Source organism: Schistocerca cancellata, chromosome 4 (genome assembly GCF_023864275.1).
Source record: "Schistocerca cancellata isolate TAMUIC-IGC-003103 chromosome 4, iqSchCanc2.1, whole genome shotgun sequence".
NCBI lineage: Eukaryota > Metazoa > Arthropoda > Insecta > Orthoptera > Acrididae > Schistocerca > Schistocerca cancellata.
Window position 1 is genome coordinate 164598916 of NC_064629.1, and position 12273 is coordinate 164611188.

The window sequence follows — 12273 nt, forward strand, 5'->3', positions numbered from 1 at the left end:
TTACGCCACAACTATCAACCCAACAGATGATGCATCACCCCACAGATGACTATACATTTGGGGGACAGAGGACAACATGCCAGTATGTTTGCACTGTAGACCCACTGTATGCTTCTGCAGAGAAAGAAGACAAGTAAGTGTTCAATGAATATTACAACACAAGACATCATCTGTCCCAACACTACTATTCTCAATTACAAACAGTTGTAGTCAACCTGTGGGATGAAGCTCATAGCTGTACCCTAGATGAAATCACTCCACAACATGCTGCAGCTGTTCCCTATTGCCCAACAGAGGAACCAGCCACTAGTCTAGTTGTTGAATTTAGGAAAAGTAACTTAGGTGACCACCTATGGAGGTGAGGCTGTCACAGATGAAAATACTCCATAGATGGCAGGTAGATGTCAAGAAATGTTGCTGATGTGTTTACTGACTGCCAGCCTGGCTGGGTTCTAGCTGACTCGGTGGCTTCTATTTCAGTAATGTAAAATGCTCATCATTGCCAGCAAAAGAAGACTATATTCTCTGATAGAAAAGTGATTGTATTCACTATTTGAAATGGGACATAGGTACAATCAGTATGAACATATATTACAAGAATAACTATCAGTGACAAAACTCAGCCCTCTGACTTATTCTTGGATGGGATTCCTTGCAAGTATTACAAGCGCTCATAGGTTGTGGAAGATCAGAGCTCCAGACTGACTACGCTATTCCAAAAAGCACATGCACTAGATCAGGGGTTCCCAAAAAAATTTTCTCGAGGACCCCCTCGTCGAGCGTGATTGGTACCTTGGCATATCACAGTATCAAGTACCTAAAAAAGCCAAATTAAGAGTCTTTTTATATGTTTTCTATTTTTGGTACTTAGAAAAAACATTGACATATTCACTACTATAAAAAATATTGAGCGGCCAAAACAAAAATTCTGTTATCATACGAAGTATATTTAATATATTTTTTATTCTAATAGACCCCTCTGGCATAGCTTGCGGACCCCTGTGGGTCCGCGAACCATCTGTTGGGAACCACTGCTCTAGATGATTGTTTGGCATTGAAGATGAGGTTATCCCACGGTCATCAACAAGATGAGTTCCAGTCATCAAGTTAGATGCTCAATTAAACTGTGAAGCTTTTGTTGATTGCAAGAACTATCCAGAGATTGTATTACTGCACTGGCTCTAAGTACAAAAAGAAAATAGAATTCATTGTATGTGCAGGATACCACTTGAGTAAAAGGGTGATTTACCAACTGCTACCGAGCGAGGTGCCGCAGTGGTTAGCACACTGGACTCACATTCAGGAGGACGACGGTTCAATCCCGCGTCCGGCCATTCTGATTTAGGTTTTCTGTGATTTCCCTAAATTGCTCCAGGCAAATGCCGGGATGGTTCCTTTGAAAGGGCACGACCAACATCCTTCCCCATCCTTCCCTAATCCGATGAGACCGATGACCTTACTGTTTAGTCTCTTCCCCCAAACAACCAACCCCAACCCAATTGCTATATCCTGTGACTATTTCTATTGGAAATGCAACTGAGACAGATGTGTTGCCACAATAACAGATACACTGCCAGAATTAACAAAAGTGTACACATGACATGTATATATAAATACATTGGCCAACATACACATGATGGCTTGTTTTCAAGCAAACCTACAGAGAACCCCAGGGAAAGTCATGGTGCCAACATCAACACACCATGGCACCCATGTCCCCACTGATGGCTCTACAGGTAGAGAACTATTTTGCTTGGATGTATCACATGTTGACCACATCATTGAGGAAGCAGTTATCTACCTGGCTTGTAATTAAGTGATGACATGGCATTAGAGCAGAAGTTCCAGCCCCAGAGGATCACATCAAAAGCACCTCCCAGCAGTCTCTATGGAAGTCAGCAGTCTTTACCAACCATGTATTCAACAGACTCCATGACCCAGGTACTGTATATGGCCAGTTGGACTTAGAATCTATGCTGTCTCTAGGTACTCAGATTCAGAGATTTATGTCCTGTGGGGCTCTGACTCTCATTGCTTATTTATCATAACTGATGAACTTGTTAGTCTGTGACTTTGTGGAACTTATTAAGGAACCCGTTATTTTGTATCATTCAGACTTGTGTGGACTTCCATCTTCTGTTAACAGTCATTATCAGTTTATTGTGACGCCTGTATATAAGAAGGGTAGAAGGATGGATCCTCAGAATTACAGACCAATATTCTTAACATCAGTTTGTTGCAGGATTCTCGAACATATTCGCAGTTCGAATATAATGAATTTCCTTGAGACAGAGAAATTGCTGTCCATGCATGAGCACGGCTGTAGAAAGCATTGCTCCTGTGAAATGCAACTCGCCCTTTTTTCACATGATATCTTCCGAACCATGGATGAAGGGTATCAGATGGATGCCATATTCCTTGACTTCTGGAAAGCGTTCGACTCAGTGCCCCACTGCAGATTCCTAACTAAGGTACGAGCATATGGAATTTGTTCCCAAATACGTGAGTGGCTCGAAGACTTCTTAAGTAATAGAACCCACCTTGATGGTGAGTGTTCATCGGAGGTGAGGGTATCATGTGGAGTGCCCCAGGGAAGTGTGGTAGGTCCGCTGTTGTTTTCTATCTACATAAATGATCTTTTAGATAGGGTGGATAGCAATGTGCGGCTGTTTGCTGATGATGCTGTGGTGTACGGGAGGGTGTCATCGTTGAGTGACTGTAGGAGGATACAAGATGACTTGGACACGATTTGTGATTGGTGTAAAGAATGGCAGCTAACTCTAAATATAGATAAATGTAAATTAATGCATATGAATAGGAAAAACAATACCGTAATGTTTGAATATTCTATTAGTAGTGTGGCGCTTGACACAGTCACGTCAATTAAATATTTGGGCGTAACATAGCAGAGTGATATGAAGTGGGACAAGCATGTAATGGCAGTTGTGGGGAAGGCAGATAGTCATCTTCGGTTCATTGGTAGAATTTTGGGAAGATGTGGTTCATCTGTAAAGGAGACCACTTATAAAACATGAATACAACCTATTCTTGAGTACTGCTTGAGCGTTTGGGATCCCTATCAGGTCGGATTGAGGGAGGACATAGAAGCAATTCAGAGGCGGGCTGCTAGATTTGTTACTGGTAGGTTTGATCATCACGCGAGTGTTACGGAAATGCTTCAGGAACTCGGGTGGGAGTCTCTGGAGGAAAGGAGGCATTCTTTTCATGAATCACTACTGAGGAAATTTAGAGAACCAGCATTTGAGGCTGACTGCAGTACAATTTTACTGCCGCCAACTTATATTTCGCGGAAAGACCACAAAGATAAGATAAGAGAGATTATGGCTCATACAGAGGCATATAGGCAGTCATTTTTCCCTCATTCTGTTTGGGAGTGGAACAGGGAGAGAAGATGCTAGTTGTGGTATGAGATATCCTCCGCCATGCACCGTATGGTGGATTGCGGAGTCTGTATGTAGATGTAGATGTAGATATGGACTCTGACAGACCTGAGATGCAGATGTACCCATCACTATGGAACTCCCATACATTGACATGATTTTCCACCATCTCTCTCCGGGAGAGGGTGGGAAGGGGAGGTTAGGAGGGGAGGAGGGATGCTACATCCTGCAACTGCATCTACTGGCAATGAAGCTGAGACCAGTGGGTTGACATGGTAACAGATACATTCCACACAGTAACACAGGCTGGCACTTTCCATGTGTATACAAATACACCAGCCAACATAAACATCCTGGCATGTTTTCAAGCAAACCTGTAAACAGCTCCAGGCAAAGTTGTAGTGCCAGCATCACCACACCATGACATGCATGCTGCTGCTGATTGACACAACAGGTGGAGTACTGTTCTGCTTGTGTTGATCATGTGACCACCAGAACATGGAGGAAGCAGCACTTCACCTGGCCTGGATTGAAGTGGCTATCTGGCACCAGAGCAGCAGTTCCAGCCACAGCTCCAGTCCTGGAGGACTGTCACAAAAGCACCACTATGAGCAGCTGAGTAGTCACTATTTTTGGTTATTATTCTTATGCCCTTTTTCTGGAGTTTGAAAATTGTGTTCATATTTTGTGCATTTGTTCCCCAAAAAAGAATGCCATACCTAAGAATTGAGTGTACATATGAACAGTATGTAACTAAAAGACACTGCTTGTGACACACTGATGATAGGATTCTAAGGGCATAATATGCTGATGACATTATGTTTGCAGTATCTATGTGTGTCCACACCACTTCAACTGAGATTCAATATTCATTCCTAGAAATTCTGCATTTGTTACACAGTCTATATACGTGTCATCAACATGTAATTTAATATTGTCAAGATCCAAAAATATGCCTGTGACACACTCATCTTCGTCAAGAGTATCAAGTACAACTTTTGTGAATTCTCATATGGCTGACTGTATTTTTGCCACTTTGGAAACCAAACTGTGATTCACTCAAAAGAGTGTATTTATTCAGTTAATTGATTAATCTGTCTTTCATAATTGCTTCTATTATTTTTGAGAATGGTGACAGTAGGGAAATAGGCTGGTAATTTTCTATGTCTTCTGCATTATCTTTCTTAAGCAAAGGTACAACTCTTGCCTGTTTTAACTGCTCTGAAAATGTCCCTGATGTGAAGGATCCATTATTATATTTGTTAAGGGGCCTTGTATAATCTCTGTTCATTGTTTCAGTACATAAATTAGTTGACTTTTTATTTTTTAGTTTTTGAACAGTTTTATTGACTTCATTCTCTGTGATTGGAAGTAACATCATTGTATTTAATGCAACATTATTTACAGGTGTTATATTTGTTTTGGGGAATTTTTGCTCTAACTTCTCTGCAATACTTGAAAAATGCTCGTTTTCATATTTTGATAAGTGTTGTGGATCACTTTGATAAGTGTTGTGGATCACATCTTCCTTAGCAGTATGTTATTCTGTGTTTGTTTGCCTCTCGCCTTTCCTTTTTTATAACATCCCAGACTGCTTTACTTTTATGCTCTGTAGTATATATTATTTTGTCATTAAATGACTTTTTTTTGCAGCAATCAGCACCTTCCTATAGATCCTTTTGTATCTACGATAGAAATTTAAGAATTCTGGATTGTTGCAGCTCTTTTTCATGGAACTGAGGTATTTAAGTGTTTGGGAGGACTTCTTAATACCTGCTGTAATCCATCTGTTTTTGTGAGATGTTGATACAGACATGCATACTTTTGGAAATGCCTTTTCAAAGTTCAATTTTAATAATGTGGAGAATTTAGAGAATTTCATATTCACGTTGGTTTCCTTATACACTTCATTCCAGATTTATTTTGCTAATCCTTTTGAAAAATCTTTCATTTTGATTTCTGATAGTTATTGTTTGTAGGCTTGTTTAGGGAATGATTTGATGCCTGATTTTACTGTTGTTATTTGACAGAGATCGTTTGATAATCTGAGATCCTTTACAGCTACATCACATTTTCCCTGTCCATATTTGTGGCCACATGGTCAATTACTGATGCAGTCATTGTAGTAACCCTTGTTGCACTATTCACCAATAGGAACATGCCAAAACTTTGAAGGATATTTATGACGGTGCTGCTGGTTTCATTTATGATATTAGTGTTGATGTTAATGCCTACACACAGAATTATGTTGACCTTTGTAATTGAGACTTTATCTAGAACTTGTGTTAATTTATTGAAAAAAGTGTTGACACTAGCACTGGGAGATATATATACACACACAAAATGATTAATTTCTTGGTGATATCAAGCCCAGTTAATTCAATAGCTGATATTTGAAAGTGTTTATCTTTACTTATTGTGTTGAGATCATGTCTTGATTTGAAGTGTGCTTCTTTTCTGATATAAATGAATGACCCTCCACCCCTTGAAGCAGTTCTGCAGTAAGAGTTTGCCCTTTCATATAATGATAATACTACGTGTTGGATTTCTGTGTCTCTACACCAGTTCTCAGTTACACAAACTACAGTGCAGTTCAGTTATTGGAGCTCAACTTCAAATAGTTATATTTTATTTTTTATTGATTGCATGTTTTGGTAGTTAGTCTTTCCCATGGTTTGTTTTTCTTTGTGACATCTGGAATGTATGATATTTGGAGTGTTAAAATCTGTCTTGTGATTGATTGTTTCAGTATTTTTTAAACTGCTGGAGATACTCTTTAGGTAGAGGAACCTGCTGTCTGGATTTATCCTAAAAACAACTTACTTTTTCTACCCATGACAACAGGTATTTGACCATGTGTGGCCCGAGATCCACCCACTATACTTTCATGAATCAGCTGCACCAATCTTCCCTTCCCAGTCCTTTTTGGGTGTAGGCCATGTGTAGCGAAACCCCATCTGTTGATAGTCCTGATGGGCACTAGTGAAACATGAACAAAGCTGTCTGCCCTCAGAGCCATCCCTAACCCCACATTGATTCGCCTCACAGCTCCATCAAGGTGTGGTCAATCAAGGTACTGGAACAGCTCAAAAAACTGTATGTTAGTGCCATGAATCAGGGAAGCTACCGTATTTACTCGAATCTAAGCTGCACTCAAATCTAAGCCGCACCTGAAAAATGAGACTCGAAATCAAGGAAAAAATTTTCCCAAATCTAAGCCGCACCTGAAATTTGAGACTCGAAATTCAAGGGGAGATAAAAGTTTTAGGCCGCATCTCCAAATCGAAACAAAGTTGGTCCATTGTAATATGAGACACAATTTAGGTCGAATGAATGATGATACAGCTACAGTAGTTTGGTTTGAGTCATGAGCTTAGCAGTTAAGGTTTACCAGGTAGCCATTGCTATGCGTTAGGCGCTCCGTCCCTATTTACACGGGTTTCCTTCCTTTTTCGCATGCTTCGTCTGGTTTGAATTGATTGCTTATTTTTCTTTGATCTGATAAGCACCGTTTTCTTGGTTATAGGTGTTTACGTCACTCTAAGCTGAAAATGCATTACTGTACTGTGTCATGCATTGTTTGTCGCATTCTGATAGTGTGTGTTTACGGCCTGTCGCCATTCGCGGCATGGCTTGCTTTTGTGCGAGCTACCGCCGATTACAATTAAAAAAAAAAAAAAGAGAGGAATCATCTCATTAGCGAAACAATGGCAAGAGACTGCTATTTGTTGTTACTTACACTGCTGCTTTCTTTCCAATTCATAAAAGTTCCTATTAGCAACCATCTCTTCTCACAGGTAGGAAAAAATTCAGAACGTATAGAGTTGGCCATATTGACAAACATTCCAAACAGTCTTGCCAGTCGGATTTTTGTAGTACATTGAAATGCTGCAACATTCGAAGATGAACAATACGGAATTTGTATTTACTTCATTGGATAATGTATGAAAATGCAGTGGTCGAAACCCAGGGCAGAGGAAAAAAAGCTTGCATTCCACCTTCTTTTTTTTAAATTTATTTACTGATGCAGAAGTTTTGGCACCAGTATTTATCTTTGTGCCTGCAAAGCATGCCTGTGTAGCACTACATATATTCGAGGACAGAAGTTAGTTGTGGCGGCACCCACCAACATTTTTCAGAACTTCCGCTAGCTTTACACTCGATTCTAAGCCACAGGTGGTTTTTTGGATTACAAAAACCAGAAAAATAGTGCAGCTTAGATTGGAGTAAATACGGTATCTTGTCCAGGTCACCACCTATGCCATATGCCCAAGCCCTGTCCAAACTGTTTCCCATCCCATCCACTGCCACTACATAGTTCTCTTTTGTAAAGTCCTTACATTCCTAGGATTCTTGGCCTCAGTTGAAGTGTGCTGCACATTTCCTGCTCCTTGTTCTACCTGAGGCTCTTCTCCACTTAATTCTGGTAGTGGTAGATACCTGTTTTTCGTGTTGATGATAAAAATGTCAGATTGCATTCTCTTTCTTCCTATCCTCCTACCAGCTGCCAGTTCTCAACCATCCTCCTCCCCCCTATCTCCGTTGATCCTTATCATTTCCTTCCTTACTTACTCCAACTGTGCCTGAAGGACACAGATTTTCCTTTCCTGCTCTCCAATCAAAATGTTCCTACTGCGTACTCTGCAGTTCCAGGAGAGAGCCTCTTATGTTATCTCAACATTCTCACCACTGCCCCCCCCCCCCCCCAAATGAAAATATTTCCTACAAGATTGCCAACAAATCCCTCTACTCACTACCCTATAACAGGCCCTTCATTTCTCACTCATGGTCAGTTTCGAAAGAACAATTACATTTAAAGAATGTTTTAAATTTGTCAAGGATGTGAGACGGGCTGTATGTAAACAAAAAACAGCACAGAGGTCTTATGTGCAGTTGTTGTTGTTTTTGTACTGATTTAGACATACAATGACAGAAGAATGAATTAGTAATTACTTTGCTTTTAGAGAATTTATGTTATCAAGCATATTTGGTCAGGTTTTTAATCATTTATAACACAGAAAATGTAGGCCCAGATCATGTCTAACTAACTAGTAAAGAATACGAAATGTTAGTTACATATGATTTAGAAACATTTACACTTTTATTGCAACAATAGACACTGATGAGACTAGTAGCTGCCTTTTTTTTATCGAATTTTGCACTATCAAGAAAACTTGAATAGAATTTTTTGTGTTTATGTCATGCAAAATTTTGGGTTATGGTGCGATAAATGTATTAACAATTTTTGCAATTACTTTTGAGATAATAAACAGGTTACTTAATTTTTCTATCTGTCTCATTTTCATTTAACTGCTCTTTATATGTTCATAACGAACTATGAGTTCTAAATACAGCGCATTTAATAATTTCCCTTCTAAAAGGGTGATTTTGAATACCCAACACAAACTACAGGAGATGTTATGTGTGAGGATAAGGAACAAGCAAGGTCTAATGAACACCTGCCCAGAGATGGATGTGTTCCATGCTAGAGCCATTTTATTCAAAACATGCACCACCCTATACAGTATGGTCCAATTTGCAAGACATTACCTTGTGATTTACAGAAGTCATTGGGAATGGTTCATATGGTCCTCGAAGCATCTACAAACATGTCAAAATATGGACTGCCATGCTCATTTAAATGTATCAGGCTACATTGTAATGGCACCACAAGCTTGTTACACTGAGGTGACAAAAGTTATGGGACAGTGATATGCACTAATAAATATGTTGGTAGTTTCACATGCACAAGGTATAATATGGCAGTGCATTGGTAGAGTTGTCATTTGTACTCAGGTGATTCACGTGACAAGATTTCCAACATGATTATGGCCACATGATGGGAACTGAAATACTTTGAATGTGGAATGGTAGTTGGAGATAGACATATGGGACATACGATTTCAGAAATCATCAGGGAATTCAATATTCTGAGATCAACAGTGTAAAGAGTGTGTAGAGAATACCAAATTTCAGGCACTACCTCTCACCATATACAACACAGCATCCGATGGCCTTCATTTAATGACCAAGAGCAGTGGTGTTTGTGAAGAATTGTCATTGGTAACAGACAAGCAACACTCCATGAAATAATTGCAGAAATCAACATAGGATGTACAACAAATGTATCCGTTAGGACAGCGTGGCAAAATTTGGCATTAATGGATTATGGCAGCAGACAACCAATGCGACTGCCTTTGCTAACAGCACGATATCACCTGTATCACCTCTCCTGGGCTTGTAACCACATCAGTTGGACCCTAGACAACAGGAAAACTGTGGCCTGGTCAGATGATTCCCAATTACAGTTGATAAGAGCTGCTGGTAGGGTTTGAGTGTGGCACAGACCTCACAAAGCCATGGACACAAGTTGTCAACAAGGCACAAACATCAATTTAGCCTTAGTGGTGTAGTTGCCATTGGTGTAGATACTTTTTCTGATACAGACCTTTGCCATTCACTTATCTGTGTGTGAAGTCCATGTCTGTTTGATTTCTACTGGGATACTATGCTGTTGTCTACTGTAAACATCCATTGTAATGCTGTCAAAAATTAACATTATTCAAGATGGTTCTCAAATGAGACAATGTATATTTTGTGCACAGAAAGTGGTTACTTAAGAGTAAAAAGTGTTTTATTTAATTTTATTTCATGTTGCTCACTTTCTGTAGTGTCAGTTCATTTTACATCTGTGAATATTTATCACTCCTATAGTACATTTTTTTTTTTTTTAAAATCTGTGTTATTTGAAACCTAGGCCAAAATTTTTCACATTACAAACATAAAAGAAATATGTTGACATTTTCTTAATAGAATAAATTTCTTTTAAAAAAGGCAGCTACTAGTTCAGTAGTAACTACTCTTACCATAAAAGTGCAGTTTAGTTTTCCTGGGTTGTATTGCGGAACATGTTCATGATATTTTCTAGTTCAGTAGATGCAACTTAAGCCTAAATTTTCAGGGTTACATGTGTCAGAAAACCTAACGATAACAAATTTAGCAATTTGAATCTTCTCAAAACAAAACAACTATTAGTTTATTATTTGGCCACTGTACCTGTAAATCTTACATATAGCCAAATGTACATCCATAACAAACTTTTGTATGTTCTTTCAAGTTACGTCTGGTCAGAAATCTTGTAATTAATTCTTCTTTCACCCATTGTCAAAGGGTAGTAAGTAGTTAGTATTGTTGCCAATGTTGTAGAAAATATTTTCATTCTGGGAGTTGTAGTGGTGAGAACACTGGGAAAACTGAAGTCTCTCTCCTGATATTGTAAGTACATCAAAGAAACATTTTGATCAAGGGCAGGTAGGAAAAATCTTTTCTTTTCAGGTGCAGATCGATAATGCACAGAGGAAAGGTGCAGATGGATAAAGCATGGTGGAAACAGGTCATGATCAAGAGAGACAGTGGGTGGGAGGGTTGATGGGAACTGTCAGTTGGTAAGAAGGCGAAGGCAAAGAAAATGTGACCTGAAAGTTGCTCTATAAATTCTTATAGCAGATTTAAGCCAGAGTTTAATGGAGAAGAGCCTCATGTAGAAATAGGTGCAGGATATGTGAAGCACACTTCAATTATGATCTCGAAGTTAGGTGTGTGCAAAATGTTAGGAAGAAGAACGTGATACTACTAAGCAGCAGCTGTGATTGACACATATGCCATCACTTACTGGAAGGTTTATGGGGAGCTTTCAAGCTGCCATCATATTCAAACCAAGAGCAAGGATAAAAACCATTTTACACAAGCAAATTTCTTGCCAAAACTGACTAGAGGTATTTAAAACAAGTACGAGCTGTGTTTCTGCTAAAGAAAAGTAATGGAAAGGACACAAAACAATCTACATCCCCTTTCCCCTCCTGTCATCATTCTCAAAAATAATATAATGAATGGTGGTAGATACAGTAATGATTTACTCGAATAAATATAATCTTCTACGTGCATCACAGTTTGTGTTCAAAGTAGTAGGCATACAGAATCAGTCATACTAGTTTAGAAAATTGGTACTTGATGCTGAAATATATCTAGATTTGCACTCATTATACAAAATAAATATTTTGCTGTCCCTTTTGAAGATTTCAGTGACGTATTGTATTGTGTGGACCTGGGGACCTAGAAATGACGGAGAGACTTCGACCCGCTGTAGCCCACAGTGGTTGACATCCCCACAACAGGCTATAGCAGTCAACTCACCCCACTGCCACCCCACACTGAACCCAGGGTTATTGTGTAGGACCCAACCATGAACCAGACAAGTGTAACCCCAATGTTTGCTTGGTAGAGTAATTATGGTGTACGTGTATGTGGAGATAGTGTTTGCGCAGCAATCGCCGACATAGTGTAACTGAGGTGGAATAAGGGGAAACAGCCTGTATTCGCTGAGGCAAATGGGAAACCACCTTAAACACCATCCACAGACTGACCAGCACACCGGACCTCGACACTAATCTGCCACGCAGATCCGTGCTGGGAATCGGCACGCCTTCCTGCTCAGAAAGCAGTGTGTTAGGCCACATGGCTAACCGGGTGGGCCCAATGACATATTAGTTTGGAGATGTGTGATGCTTGCTTTTTGCATTAGAACTCAATACACTGAAGTACTTTACAGCTATTACAGTTTCCTTATTTGTTTCAAATTAGCAAGAAAATTTCATGTATTAGAATTTCAAAACATTAGATTGCAGAAAAATAGTCATTCCGACAGGCAGACATCATAAACAGGGAAAGGTAAATCAGAATTTAATTTTGAAAAGCTGCACTTTTGAAAAATATTGTAATATTTTATCATTTATATCTGTCAGCAGTTTGCAACTGAAGTACTTCCATTGTAATTGGCAATCTATGTTCTTTGCCAGCAGTTTGTAATTGAGTT